The sequence below is a fragment of the Macrosteles quadrilineatus genome, unplaced genomic scaffold (assembly GCF_028750875.1).
Source record: "Macrosteles quadrilineatus isolate MER2022 unplaced genomic scaffold, UCM_ALF_1.0 Scaffold_1__1_contigs__length_201487025, whole genome shotgun sequence".
Taxonomy (NCBI): Eukaryota; Metazoa; Arthropoda; class Insecta; order Hemiptera; family Cicadellidae; genus Macrosteles; species Macrosteles quadrilineatus.
Genome location: NW_026542594.1, coordinates 190,650,440 through 190,666,564, shown reverse-complemented (window position 1 = coordinate 190,666,564; position 16,125 = coordinate 190,650,440). Strand labels below are relative to the sequence as shown.

Genomic DNA, 16,125 nt, shown 5'->3' with positions numbered 1-16,125 from the left:
GTTTTGCAGCTTTTGTAATGACGTCACGGGCGCAGCCGCAGTTTGACAGACGGCAATGCAGAAGCATATCGATTTTTAACGTCGTCTACAGTTTTAGTGTCCGTCTATTAGTGTAGTAGTGTTGTTTCATGCTAAATTCAGTGAATGGGATTTTTTATTGAAGTAGCGGTGTAAATTACCTGGTTATAAGATGACCAAGGACAGGCTTCAAGCTTTAAAAGCTGTAAGTATGCTTTATGTTACTAGTATTACACCCAATTTGACATCAATAATACTAAGATACTAGTTTCTATGTTATGCACAGGGATTGACTTTGAAATAAGTTGAAAAAGTATTGTAATTGTTTGGTTTCTCAGGTACTACTTGTTGCCAATCATGATGAGTTCCTCTGTATTGTTTTACAACAAATGAATCACCATTCAATCAATGAGGAAAGTGAGAATAATCTCAGTTTCACATATAGGGATGGAGCATGTCAGGGAGAAAACCCAGCCCCACCCCCTGATATTTAAACTTGCATTGGGTATGGTCAAAATGATTTGGTTAATTTTCTATGAATTGACTGTTCACAATGTTTTAATAAATTTATGGACCAAACTTTTGACAGTTTTTATCTCTGAAACTGTATAAAAGACCTTAGGCAAGCATTTTTTTTTTCTTTTCTAAAAATGTAGCCTAAAGTGAAAAGAAAACGCGTGTTCAAGTATTAGTGAAGGATTACGTTTAAGTATTTTAAGTTTACTGTATAGGCCTAGATCTAGGCCTAAAAAGTTATATCTAACATTACTTATCACTCGGCAAGCCTCTTACGTTGATTTTATTGAGATTAGAACAGAAACACACAAATTTCACATCATATTTTGTCTACACAGTTATCACAGTAACTTACGTGACATCTAAAAATTCTTATTTAACTTACAGTAGGAGAGTTAAGTAACTTAAGACCTTAACATCTTAAGGGTTACCTTAAGACCTCCCAAAAGGAAGGCGGTTGTAACTTACATACTATAGAGACCTTTAATCGTGTTGACAACGACTAATCTAATGTGCTTTGCACGCAAGGGTTCGAATCCCATCCTTGTCGCTAATGGTGTATATTTGAGGGTTGACTAACTTATTATGTAGATTCTTTGATTAAAACTCACATTTTATAACTGCACAAACAAACTTTATTAATTGACGCCAGAGACATAAGTTTACATTATTAACATTGAGACTTCCCAGACTATGACTAACTATCTGAGTTCGGCTATCCTGGTGGGGGTATAACTTACGGTACCTATGATAGGCCTACATCATCATAAATTAGTCTAATCAAACTAAGTTACTGTTTCAACCGGTAATATATCATTCATTCTCTGCGAAACTGTAACTTACCTCTGGCCACAACTTCTACAACAAGTTACTTGGTCACCAAGCTGTAATTTTAATTGAATATACGTATGTTTTTTTTGTCCTAGGACGCTAGGTACGAGCCTAGAATTGTTTTTCACATTACTTCGGGCTAGACCTAGGGGTTAAAAATAGCAATATCACTTAAATAAATCCATTGGTGATTTGGCGGGGTTTGAACCCAGGAACCAGAGTCCCGCGCTCTAACCACTAGACCAGCTCGCTCCCCAAAAAGGCCAGCTGGACTCGCGTAAAATTACGTTAAATACTGTAGTAACTTATGGCCTATGAAAAACTAAGTTAGCCTACTACGGTACTTTATGTTGGAAAAATATTTGCTCTGAATAAACTTAACCGTCATGAAAATTAAATAAATTAGGCCTTGGCCTAGCCTAAACTTAATACAGGAGACCACTCAACTTTAAAAATGGTTGGGGCTGTGCGGAAACTTGACCCACTCAACATGGGCAATGGTGGTGGGGCAAAAAATGCAGCTAAATGATGACTATAACATGGGAACACCTTCACAGAGAACCTAACTTACGATATAGACTCAAGAGACTCAAGAGATTTATTGTACCATTAAGTAATACTATAAAGCTTCGGTTGACGTGCTTGGACCATGAGTCCACCCTCTTACAATCAATCAAGTAATACTATTTAAACTTATAGGCTATTATAGGATGAATAAAGATAAATATGGAAACATATACTGGTAATCGAATACCTATATAGATTTAGCCTATATATCACAAGAAACTAGATTTTTAGCTGAAAATAATGGTGCAAAAATTTTTCCGCGCTCTCAAATATTAACGGAGTTACGGCTGTTTTCAGTTTTATTTACCTTTGTAAGTCTACTGACTAGTCTATTTTAATTGACGATATTTCCTCACCAGAAACTTTATATAACTATCAAATGTATGTGAATTGTAAGTGATTTTAAGTAAATATTAGACTCACACTAACAATTAATAAGATAATTACCGCAAACTTATTAATTTCAGCATAGGCTAATGATAGTTCGGGAAACAAGATAACTACTATAAGTTGTACAAAGGTTGTACGCAAACGCAACTACTCAAACTCAAGTGAATAGTGAAAAGGTCAGTGGCGGCGGAACGATGGATTTGAGAAAATCCAGTTCCAGTAATCCAATCTACTCCACAACATAGGCCAACATTGTTACTTTAACCATGTAGCTTTTATGCACTTTTAAATCCTTATAGAATAAGGATTTTTACGTAGGCATACTTCTAAAGCCTAACAACTACTATTAAAAATACACTAATAAACAAAGGTAGACTCACATTCCATTCTAAAATCTGAAGTTTTTACATGTCTAGTTCATGTTGGTGACACTTGAGCGCTAGTGTCATAACACTTTGTTAAATATTATCAGAAAGTACTACAGTATTATTAAATATATTAGTAATGAACTGTGCTAACCAGGGGATGAGTGATTGTGTTATTGACCTTAATAAAAAGAAACAAAATATGGAAAAAACACGCCTCTAATGGCCCCGAACGTATTAGACATATTAGAACATATTAGAGTTGCCTTCAGCCAGCTGATCCAAAATAATGACAAATGGATAAAGCTAGGCTAATTTTACGCAGGTTAAAATATATGTACAATAATTATTAGTTACCTTATTGTTGAGGCGGGTACAGCTTAGCTGCGGCGATCCAGAAGTGGTGGATTCTATTGTTTAAGTTTGGGTATTTAGCCTTGAACAAATACTCTGCTAAATACCCCACAAAATGCACTCTCCGCCTCCCGTACCTCGGAATTCTGTCCTTCACACTCCTCCACGTTCTCTCGATAGTGTTGGTGTGGGCTTGATTGGTGCTGTTTACAAACTCAATTGAGTGGTTGACAGTTTCGTGGATGTAGCCTTCGTCTCCCAAGCAATTGTAAGCCCTCCAACAGTCACTAATTATCTTTGTCCCCGGTAATATGTGTTCTTTTATTACATTCAACAGCGTGTCCCTATCCCTGCTTTGAACTGGTATCAAAAATGTTTCTTTAGTTTCCCGATCAATTCCACCAAACACCCACTGTCCCTCTACCAACCGCCCTCTATTGTACTTTCTCCTTCCAAACTTTGCCTCGTCAATTTCCACTACATGTCCAACACCACCAATTCGAATGTCCCGGTTTGCGACGTGGTCAACAAAAACCTCCCTACAAAAGGAATACCAGTCTACGACTGTGTTAGAGGCTAAGCCAAAGTTTTGATGAATAAAGTCTTGACGCAGCGGGGGTACGCAAAGCACGGTAGCTACAACGTAAAATATGTCTTTTAAGGAAAGTCTTGCATTTTCAAAAAACGTGCCTTTTTTCCCACTGGCGGTGAATCGACACTTAACCTTTTTTGCCCTAGCTCGTGGCTCATACCATTTCCCGCACCTAAATATGAAATCGCCAAACTCGTCAATTATTAGTTCGTTGTTACACAGACGGTTACCACAACGTCTTGTACGTCTATAAACACCATGGTCTACAAAAAACTGTAAAATTGTACCTTCATCTTTTCTTACTGCCTCCACATATGAAACCACACAACCATCACAATCACCCGCTGCCATTAACAGTTTTTACAAGTTAAAAAATATAAACTAGGTTTTAAACAAGTATGTACAAACAATCATAACAATTTTCTACAAGTTAAAAAAAGAAACTAGGTTTTAAATTAGTATGTACAATCAATTATTACGTTGAAACAAGATCGTTTACTTAAGTTGTTGCGCGAGAAGTGATTCAACAATTAATATTGCTAATTACAATTAATGTAATTTGTTTACATAACTGTTTCACGTGCTTCTTACTTCCGCTCAAAGTAGAGAAGCAAAAGCAAATACGTTTAAAATTAAAATTTCCTCTAATCTCAAAGACATTATACTGTAATAAATTATATAAACACCTTTATGATTGCCTACGCTAAAACTAAGATAATCCATAGATACCCCGTTGATTAGTCTATGAATACATATTATTTTTAAAATTAAACTATTCTAAACTAACCTAACCAAACCAAACTTGCTGTAACATAAAATATAAGTATAATGACAGAAAAGGCATGTGTGGAAGGCAAGTCGGACTTTATGCGGATTCGTGACTGCATTAAGTCCTTTGAAGGTAGGTTAGATTAGGTAAGTTAAAGTGTAGGTTATAGTGAACCGAGTTGATAATTTATATTACACACAGGCAGTTGTTGCGCCATTAAAATAGTGTGTATTTTAATGGCGCAACAACTGCCTGTGTATAATATAAATTATCAACTCGGTTCACTATAACCTACACTTTACCTTCCTAATCTAACCTAACTTCAAAACACTTAATGCAGTCACGAATCCGCATAAGCCCGACTTGCCTTCCACACATGCCTAAATAAAACCATAGATAAAACATACTCCATAAAACATTCAGAAATAAGTTATTCAGTGCCTTATTTATTTATTTATTTATTGTTGTTTCTTCGCCTTGTTGTTTCTTAGATAGATGTTTGTAGTACATGTACTTTGAATGTCTTTGATTGACTTATTTTTAATCTCTACCATAGACTAGGAGTATGTTTTATCTATGTCTCTACTCTTCAATTTCGTATTTTCATTTTCATTTCAGTTCGGTTCAGTACAGTTCTACAAACAGTTAGTCTAGTCCGCAATTCCCGAATTCCGTATTGCGGCAAGAAGGAGTTAGAGTTAGTAGCTAGTAGCAGACTAGATAGAATAGAAGGCAGAAGGTAGATAAAGGAAATCAAAACGTCAAATTATTTTAAGTTAAACCTACCTTAGTTAATATTCGTGGCCTCGGAGACATTTTTGCACTGTTATTTCCAGGTAAAAAGTGAGTCTTCTACTTTAATCATTACTTATAATTAACGTAATACAGTATATCAAGTATCTGGAGAGAACATTTCATAGGCTTATAAATAGGTTAGGTCAAACAAACAAAGTAGCCTAGGCCTACCGGTAAATAAAACTTAAAACAGCCGTAACTCCGTTAATATTTGAGAGCGCGGAAAAATTTTTGCACCGTTATTTTCAGCTAAAAATCTAGTTTCTAGTGATATATAATTCTATATAGGTTCCCATGGTCACGTTCGTCACAATAAATACCATAGTTAGGTAGCCTACCTATCTGGTTCGATATTAATATCACAAAGTTGCCCATTTTACCATCATGATGTAAATAAAAACAACAACAAAGACATTAACAAAGCTTTTATTTCTTAGTTTCCACTTAATATTTAAGAATAAAAATGAAAGAAATGGTTTGTAGGTTTTTAGTTTACATTTCTTAATATTGTTATCTTATGTTTCGGTTATTATTTGTTTTGTTACGTACTTTTCATAAAATAAATTGTGTTTAAGTTATGTTTTTATGATGATAGTTTTATTTAACTTATTAAATCTTATAGCCTATATTAAAAAAATTTGGTTTTTCTTTTCCGAGTTTGTTTGGTTCTGAAGGTATGCACGAACAGATTTGCCATCAAGCATTGGCATAAATGTATCCATAATCCCACTCGACATTTACGTAAAACGAAATTTGCTCCCCATGTATTTCTTATGGGAGTTAAATTTGGTTTTTCTTTGCCGAGTTCGTTTGGCTCTTCTACCCGACCGATTTTCATGATTGAGGTCTCGAATTGAAAGTATGCACGTACACATTTGCCATGTTTTTTGTTTTAGACTCAAAATTTTCAGTAAATTATAGGCTTTAATTTTATCTATTAATCGTTAAAATCAGTTAAACTGAAGATACTGTATTACTCAATAAAAAAATCATAAATTTGATTATTTACCTATCAGATATTATATTTATTTTAACGCTGCGGAGCAGCATGGGTCCTCTAGTATCAATTAAAACGTCAACAAAAGCCAATTTTGAAATCAATGTTTGCAATAGAAAAAATTATATAGGCCTAGGCCTAATCGATATATCGTGACGAATAAGTTTCGATGTATATTGTTATTCATACGATAATATACCGGTATCGTAGGTTCTCTGCAGAAGTCTACACTTAAACATTTAGAATAAAACTAGGCTACAGCTGGCTCATGTAACTTAAATGTAACAAAAATAATTTAAGTTTTATTACAAATCAACTTTAAGTTTAAGTTACAGGAACTTAGTTGTTTGTATAGGCTACCTAATGAAGATTCATTCTTATGGTTTTACTGTAGGCTATTTGTGATTCTTGTTTAATTAAACATGATTAAAATTAATTTAGGCCTAGGCCATCTCAATCAGTAATTAACTTAGGGGTTTGGGGGAGCGAGCTGGTATAGTGGTTGGCGGGACTTTGGTCCGTGAGGTCCCGGGTTCAAATCCCGCCAAATCACCAATGGAGTTTATCTAAGTGATAATGCTGCAACCCTAGGTCTAGCCTGAAGTAATATAAAACAATCACGAGCTCGTGCCTAGCGTCCTAGGACAAAAAAAAGTTGCGTAGCATCTAATACCTACCAGTATATAGAGTTATTATGTTTAATTACATAGGCTCCGGCTAAACATTTATTAGATATTGAATGTTTGTGAGCCAGCACTTTTTTCAATGGGCGTTAAGCTTCTTTAATCTTCATTAAACCATAATTAGGCTAAGTCAAGCATAAAGTCCTCTTAGCTTTTTGAAACCTAGTTTAGACCTGTTTTGTGGTTTTATGTTGGCAATACGGGCTTCTTATGGCTAGCAAGATTGTTGCTTGAATGTACCACAAAGTAGCACCTTTTATTCAAATAACTTTATTTAATTGTACACAAGTCACCAAATTACCAAGCATTCAAATCGTACAAACATCAAATAATGTAGGGTACAAATTTTATTAGTACAAACAGACAACAACAATATTCAAGTTAGGCTAAAAAAATGGCACCATCCGAAGAGCCTTAAAAGTTTCGATATACAGTAGACACCCTCTTATGCGGACTCCTCGAGACCGAGGCCAGTCCGGATAACGTTTTTTCCGCTTAAACCAACGTCCACAAGAACTCGGAAAAATGGACCGTTTAAATGCAACTGTATACAGTATTTGACTTAAATTTATGAGATCATTGTATTTTGACACGTGATCACTGGCCTCAAATCTTTCTCTCGAGAACAATCGTTTCAGTACCACCCACTTCCTGCTGATCTAGTCCGGTTTAACAGATGTACTGATAAAAATTGTACGGATAAGGAGATGTAATTTCCGCCGAGTGTAGTCCGGTTAAACTGTTGTCCGGTTAAAAGGTGTCCGGATAAGAGGAAGTCTACTGTAGTTTGACTCCCTACTATCTAGCCTATTTAAGAAAAGGTCTAAGTAATTATGTCAATGGTTCTGGCATTTATTTTTCCTCTAAACGGATAGCCTACTGACATCACTTTGTAAATTGCATCGGAAATCCACCTATTAGGAGGCTACTAAATTATAGACCTGGTTTATGAAATTACAACAGTGGTAACTAGGTTTATTTTGACCTAACTGGACACAACCCAAGCCTCCAGATTTCTTTATTGTACTTTAAATGGTATACGATACCTGCATACAGTAATCCTTCGTTGCTGTTTTGATAACTTTCGGTTCTTCTGAACCATCCTCAGGTGTCAAGGTGATCACTTCTTTGAAGGTCGTTAACATAGTTCAATAAATAAAACATATGTAGACACAAAAACGTAGAATAAATATACTCAATTATAGACTTTATTTCAGCCCGGTCACGTTCTTTTTTGTCAATGTTCCTTCAAGTGTTTCGTATTTTTGTAACCGTATATTTGTTCTATGTTTTGTGTCTAGTATATGTTTTATTTATTGAACTATGTTAACGACCTTCAAATGAAGTGATCATCTGACACCTTGAGGCCTGATAATGGTTCAGAAGAACCGAAACTAGTTGTCATAACAGCAACGAAGGATTACTATGCAGGTATCGTAAACCATTTAAAATACAATGTAAGTTCCTGAAAGGTGTAATTTCTACCGTAACTTATTAAAGAGTCGCCCTCCATTTTCTATTCTAAATTTGTTTACAATTACGATTAAGGGGTTTTCAAGACAACTAATGATTTAATTTACAAAAAGCCACATCCTCTAGATAACTAGAGCATTCTTTAATTTAGAAATGATCATCGAGTCGCGTTATCAATGGCTCCAAATTGGCGGTTGGTCAAGTATACTTTTAAAGATGTACATTTTTACATGTTATGTCTTGTGTTTCAGGCGCAGAGTGATGATGATGACGTCGGTCCTGATGACGTTGCGGTCAACGTGGAAGGCCGCGACGGCTTCATGGACGAGTTCTTTGCGGAGGTAAGTCACACATGTCTAATCTTTGATTCAATTCATATGCAATGTTGTTCGAGTTGTTTAACGATGGGTTTGATATGAAGAAGAACAATGTGAAACAACACTCTAAAGCACTCTCTACTTAAAAAGTGTTTAAACTGTAATAATAAAGTTGCTGGGCAGGCTATCTTTGGTGAATTTCCCATATAGGGAATAAGCTATTACCGTAGTACTCCATATAAGTGTCCGTTAGCACGATAACTCGAGCAAAAATGATCCGATTTTGATTAAATTTGGTATAAACGTGTAAATCTACATTTATTCAAACGAGTTCGCGAACCAGCATGATCGGACTATGGGAACGGGTCTTTACGGGGAGGTTTATGGGGTAAAAATAGGGTTTTCCCATTTTTTACCCAAAAAACATAACATTTTTCAATTTCTTTCCAAACCATTTTGTAGAGCTTAAGAAAAACAAATAATTTTTCCAAAAAAAAAAAAACAAAAACAGTTTTACCCTCCCTGATGCAGCAAACCTAAGTACTTGTTAAACTAATTCTATTTAAATAGGAAATAAATGTTATATTTTTAAGTAGACATTTTAGTGTAAATCCAATCAGGCAAATGGAAATTCACTTAGTCTGCAGGTTTGCTGCGGCAGGGGTATTTTATGTGTAGGAAGTGTAGGGAGAGTATGAAACAGATGGAAGATGTAGGACATAGTTTAAACTAGAAATCCCTTTACCAATAATTTGGGTTACCCTATTTCCATCCCCCCTTGGTTGTGACTTTTTTCACTGGAGGGTGAGATTCCAACTGCAAAAAGTTGACGTAGTCTGCAGATTTGCTGCAGCAGGGGTATTCTATTCATTTATTAATAAGTGATCAATTTTTGATCGGGGGACTAAATGTGGACTTAATTTTTTCCAAAAGCGTGTGTGTTATAAAGAATTTTCACTAGGAACATCACTAAAAAGATGGTATTACATTTTTAAGAACTTCAGCCTGTGTTTGTATAATTTTAATGAGATACTAGGTGAAATCCGTAGAAATCAACAAAATCAATGGTTACTGTTGAGGTTTCAAGCAAAATCATTTAACTACCAATCAATGATAAATAAGCTCAATTTTGGAGAATTTCGGGTTGTTCGTGATCCAGCAGTGTGCTTTAAGTATGTCCAATATTAATAATCAATAGCTCAAATGAAAGCTGGCATTTCACAGAAGGTTCTTGGATCAAAACAAATAGGATAACATAGTTAGAATTGAATAAATATATCTAAAATAATTTTCCATATCCGAGAAATCAAATTTATGGTTTTTAATTGAGTAATACAGTACCGGTATCTCTTAACTGATTCAAACGATCAATATCTCAAATGAACTCCTTTTTTTCTAGGGGTATTTAAAGATCAAGACATATAAAATAACTAAAATAAAAATAGTGTTACGTATCATTGATCTCGTCTTTCTTTCTTTCTTTCTTTCTTTTTTTCGGTCTTTCTTTTGCAGATAAGTCCTAAAATAATTATAATTAAGCCTATTGTTGATTCGTGATTCAGCAGCGGGCTTTAGGTACGCCTGACCTTTATAATCAAAAGTTCAAATGAAAGCTTGTATTTCAGTGAAGGTTCTTACACCAAAAAATGTATAGAATAATGTAATTAGACCTGGTGAAATATATTAATTGATTACTTTAATTGAAGTAAGAATTCAAAAACATATTTACTGATAAATTAATAACGATGCTTGATGGTAAATATGTGCGTGCATACCTTTAATTTAAGACCAAAATTATGAAAAATCACTCGGGGTAGAAGAGCCAAACCGACTCGGAAAAGAAAACCCAATAATTTTTAATAGGTATATAAATTTTGCTCACTTTTGGATTGAAATCAGTTGGATCGTTAAAATCAGTTATATGACCTTTTCACTACTGCAATAATTTAACTGAATGAAATTTGGAGATATCTCTTTAAATTTGTTAGCTTTCCTAGTCACAAATCGATTAGCCTAACTAATTAACCTAATGAGTGTTTGCATTGTTAATTAGTATAATGGGTATAACATCTCAGTGATTCATGTAATTTATCAGACCCATAGATATTGGTTTGTTCAAAGCCTACAAAATACACGTTTTAATAATGAAATGAAATGAAAATATTTATTAATGGGAATATTACGACCACATGGTCCTTTCTTACAGTTAACCTTTTATAAACTAAGTTTAAACTAAATAATATGTTTTATTACACTTTCTTTTGCTGTAAACAAAATAATAACCAAACACTAAAGTGACAAATCTTTGTCCCTATATCATTATCGTTCATTTGAGATGGGGGTCCGTATTTTAACCCAGTGCAATTTGTTGTGTTACAAATTGTACAAAGTTACAATTTTGTTTTTCAAGGTAAAACAAGGTTCCCTAAGTGTTTTTTTATAATTTTTATGTTTCTCCTAAAGATGTTTAAGTTAACTTATGTAAAAAAATAGTTTAACATTTTTTTCTTGATCTACGCCAAAAGGAAGTACTTAAAAACGCTTTTATAGAAAACAGTCCAAACCCTCGTGTAGTGAATGTTCCGGGAATCGAACCCGTCCCCCCTACACCTAAGTCCAAGACATTAACCACTAAGCCTATGTTCAGCATAAACTGTAAGATTTGTTGTTGTCTTCATATAAATGTATTACAAAATCCATCCCTCTCCAAAAAATTTTCAAAATAGTATTCTTGTCTGAAAAAGGTTAAGACAATCGCAAACATCACCACACAACTCTTGACAATCTGGGGTTCTATCAGCATAACTTGATATATACGGTTCGCCAGAGAATCTATCATGTATCGTAGACTCATAGGTCTTCAGTTTCTGTCTGTTCTGAATTGCTCAGTGCATGTCTGACTTATATAAACCGTCCGTCTCGTCTTGGCCAATCCACATTCGTCTTATAAATTTTATATGACCTAGTTATTTCAGAGGCTATTTATGGCCTCAATCAATATAGATAGTTTTTTTTATAGTTTTCAGCAAACTTCCAAGAAGGAAGTAGCCAATAGGTGTATGCTATATTCATAATAAGAACTAAGCATAGGACCACTGTACTTAATGTTTTTTTTTGGTCCTCAGTAGTAAAATCACAGTTTGATACTCTCTGATAATGGTTTGTTGGCTAAGTTAGTTATGAGTGAAATAGTAATACTTTGTTTTTTAGTAAAATATTGATAATAATTATACGAGGACACCCATACATAAATTATGCACCAAACTCGTCTCCGATGTATGTACTCAATACTGCAATACCCTTTAATACTTAAAAAGTTATGATTGCTGAAGACAGCAATTAGGTAGATTAGACTACTAATCTGCCAGATTCAGAATAAATATAATTTCTTTATTGTAGATTTATACCACAAAAGATTGATTTACCTACCTCAATCAGGTTACAATCATTTCTAAAAATATCCTCGGCTAATCATGTTAAGTCCCTTTTCATAAACTGTTTCGTCTGATGTTTTCTATCTGACTGTGGTTAAACATTTAACTTAAGGATCAACGGTAATTAAACATTTACAACCGTTGTAAAGAAAGTTGATCAGAATTACTTGATCTTTAAAAGTGGACTCTAGAAAGATATTAAATGCTAAAGGGACGAAGCCTTAAATGAAATCACCCTTCTGGACCTTCTGGTTACGATTTGTCACTCCGCTAGAACATGAGCTTTAAAATGACACCTAAATCGTCAAAATTGGTTCAGTAGGACAGGGGGAAAGGGGATGTAACGGAGAAAACCCTTTTGTGTTTTAAGATATTTTATAATTCATTCAAAATTATTAACGTTTGACACTAGACATGTTCTTGTTTAATTATAAGCTGATGATGATGTGTTTATTGATCATCCCTGATGTTAGTTTACCACTGGTGTCAGCGAAATTTAATCAATGCCTGCTGGAAGGTGTGTTTGTTTACACATAACTAGGGATGGTGTATTAGTTAATCACCGATGATGTTATGTTTGATAATCGATCACCAATATTGGTCTATTTATAAATCTATCCCCAATGACAGTGTGTTTGTTAATCAATCTCTGACGGTGTTGTGATTGTCAATCAATCCCTGACAGAGGTGTGTTTGTTAATCAATCCCTGACAGAGGTGTGTTTGTTAATCTATCCCTGACGGTGGTGTGTTTGTCAATCAATCCCTGACGGTGGTGTGTTTGTCAATCAATCCCTGACAGGGGTGTGTTTGTCAATCAATCCCTGACAGGGGTGTGTTTGTCAATCAATCCCAGACAGTTGTGTGTTTGTCAATTAATCTCTGACGGTGTTGTGTTTGTCAATCAATCTCTGACGGTGTTGTGTTTGTCAATCAATCCCAGACAGTTGTGTGTTTGTCAATCAATCTCTGACAGTTGTGTGTTTGTCAATTAATCTCTGACGGTGTTGTGTTTGTCAATCAATCCCTGACAGGGGTGTGTTTGTTAATCAATCCCTGACAGAGGTGTGTTTGTCAATCAATCCCAGACAGTTGTGTGTTTGTCAATTAATCTCTGACGGTGTTGTGTTTGTCAATCAATCTCTGACGGTGTTGTGTTTGTCAATTAATCTCTGACGGTGTTGTGTTTGTCAATCAATCTCTGACGGTGTTGTGTTTGTCAATCAATCCCTGACAGGGGTGTGTTTGTTAATCAATCCCTGACAGAGGTGTGTTTGTTAATCTATCCCTGACGGTGGTGTGTTTGTCAATCAATCCCTGACGGTGGTGTGTTTGTCAATCAATCCCTGACGGTGGTGTGTTTGTCAATCAATCCCTGACAGGGGTGTGTTTGTCAATCAATCCCAGACAGTTGTGTGTTTGTCAATTAATCTCTGACGGTGTTGTGTTTGTCAATCAATCCCTGACAGTGGTGTGTTTGTTAATCAATCCCTGACAGTGGTGTGTTTGTCAATCAATCTCTGATGGTGTGTTTGTCAATCAATCTCTGACGGTGTGTTTTTTTATCAACCACTGATGATGCTGTGTGTGTTTAGTCAATCTATTGAAGTTGTTTGTATTTGATAAATTTATGATCATGGTGCATTTGAAAATCTATACAGGATGGTGTCAATTCAATTGCTGATGAAGGTATGTTTCTCTTTAGGTGGAGGAGATACGGGAAATGATAGACAAGATACAGGCCAATGTGGAGGAAGTCAAGAAAAAACACAGTGCCATCCTGTCCGCCCCACAGACTGATGAAAGTGAGTAAATTACAATTTCTATCTTAGTTTTAGTGCAAATTGTGAATGATTCTTCCACTCACCTGCGAGCTTCTGGTTTTACATCGTCGTTAGAAACCCCTAAATTAATTAATAATTGCAATTTGGTGTTATTGTATGGCCTTTTCATGTCATCATTGTCTACAGATGGATATTTCAATTAATGTTTGTATAACTTTTTGTTTTAATTGGGAAAACTGTAGCTCTCCGAGAGGGGTATCAGAAAAGGATTTTTGATGGTGACACATGAATGAATTAAAATGATGATTGAGAAAATGGCTTGTAAATTACTAAATTCAGAAAACATATTTAACACCTCAATTGACTTTCTCAAACCATAGTAAATCAGAAATGTTATTCGAAACTACTACAACATTAAACTCACAAATTTAACACATTTAGCTATATTGAATATTAAAAAAAAACCGATTATGAAATAAAATATACTGGCTGATATACAGTATCCCGTGCTGTGAATGGAGAGGAAGCACGGAAAGCGATGAAACATATTTATTTAGACACTAAAAATAATTTACGTTATACGACTACCGCTATGTTTTTGAGGTTGAAATGTTATGATTATCTGTGAATCCTTTGTTGGGCAGGGTTAGGTCTAAGTCATGACCTAAAACATCAAGTGGAAAAGTTATGCAAACGCATACATTGAGTGAAATGATTTTATTTGAACCCCTTTAGAATTCAAGTGGAGCAAAATAGATAAATAAAGGTAAACATAGGTACAAAAACTATTCCCGGTTATACCTAATATTATCTTTATAAAGCATTATGATTGTATGTATTGTTATATACAAATTCTATAGTACAAATATAAACGTCCAAAATAATAACATCAATAACGTTGGTACAGATACATAAATCTTAACAGTTTCACTTGCATCAGTTCCAGTGAAGTGCTCTAACGGTGTAACAGTGACATTGCCTGTCGGAAGCTGTAATTCGTCTAAGTAGCACTTAAACATGACCCTGTCTCCCCCAGGTGCGATTGGCATTTTGACTTCTCCCCCCCCCCCCCCACTCCCCCGACAATCTCCACATCACATCGCATCACTACACTTGCCTCACAAATTGGATTTTGGTGTGTGCTCTTCTTTTGTTCTCACTTGTAATACTTTTGTAATATTATCGTGAGATTTGATGGAAGCTGTTTTATGAATAAGAAAAGTGTCTTCCAACTCTAAATGAAATCTTTATGCTTTGGTATATTTTGTAAAGTTTTAAAAATCATTAATAATAAAAATTGATATTGCAAAGATGTGATGAACGCTAGGAGGTAAAATTTTTTTTTATTATTATGAAGACTAAATATGATTTTTTTTTATCAAGGGTGAATCTTAATACACAATTTTCAAACACAAAGCAAAATTAATTTCTAGTTTTCAACAGACTAATTTATACTGTGGTAAAAAAACAAACCTTAATAATTTTCATTTAGCCTAACTACCAATATCTTGACTCAAAACAAAACCCTTTTTAATTTCTCTCAACAGTAATTGGTCATGGTTGAAAACATTGATGACAGTTAAAATGCTAGTTTCTACAAAGTCATTTGTATGTTTTTTTTTGTTTATTTGTAAAAAAAAAATGGAAATTAACTTTAGGTAGGCTACACAATTAATACACGATTTTAGTGATCACCTAAACTCTAGTTGCAAATAATTCTTTACTACAAAGGATAACAAGATCACAGATTTTTATTAAAAAGAAAGTTTTAACAATAAATTTGTTTTAACCTAAAAATAAACAAAATGTTGAACTCTTAAAACAAAATTAGAATTAACTTAATTCAAACAACCAATGTAAGTATTATTTATACGGGTTGCAAGGCGAATGCAGTGGCATTTGTTATGTCATTCATTCATCATCTGCGATGCGCTCTCTTGTGTGGGTCTTAGCAATTAGACAATAATAGAACTGTGGGAAAGTTTGTAATATTCCATGTTTCATGGCCATTTAAAATGTTCACATCATGAACAGTTAATTAGTTATTAATATTAGTTTGTTTGCAATTAGCTTTGTGTAATACTTAATCATACATGTTTCCTTTAAGGAAAATTTATTACAGCTTTGTTGCCATTGAGTTAACTTTGTCTCACAAAATTGATGTTTTGAAATTTTTGTTAATATGTTAAAAATATATTTTTTTTATGTTTGATAAACTATACTAGCAGCGCTTTTTGTTCC

The 16,125-nt window shown here is 34.4% G+C and overlaps 1 long non-coding RNA gene across 1 annotated transcript; it reads left to right on the top strand.

Annotated features, from left to right (window-relative positions):
- The first annotated feature begins 2 nt into the window (after nucleotides 1–2).
- LOC128992570 (uncharacterized) lies at nucleotides 3–13,905 on the top strand. Its single transcript, XR_008490721.1, has 3 exons — nucleotides 3–223; nucleotides 8,602–8,691; nucleotides 13,806–13,905. It is a non-coding gene; the product is annotated as an uncharacterized LOC128992570 (long non-coding RNA).
- Nucleotides 13,906–16,125: the final 2,220 nt, after the last annotated feature.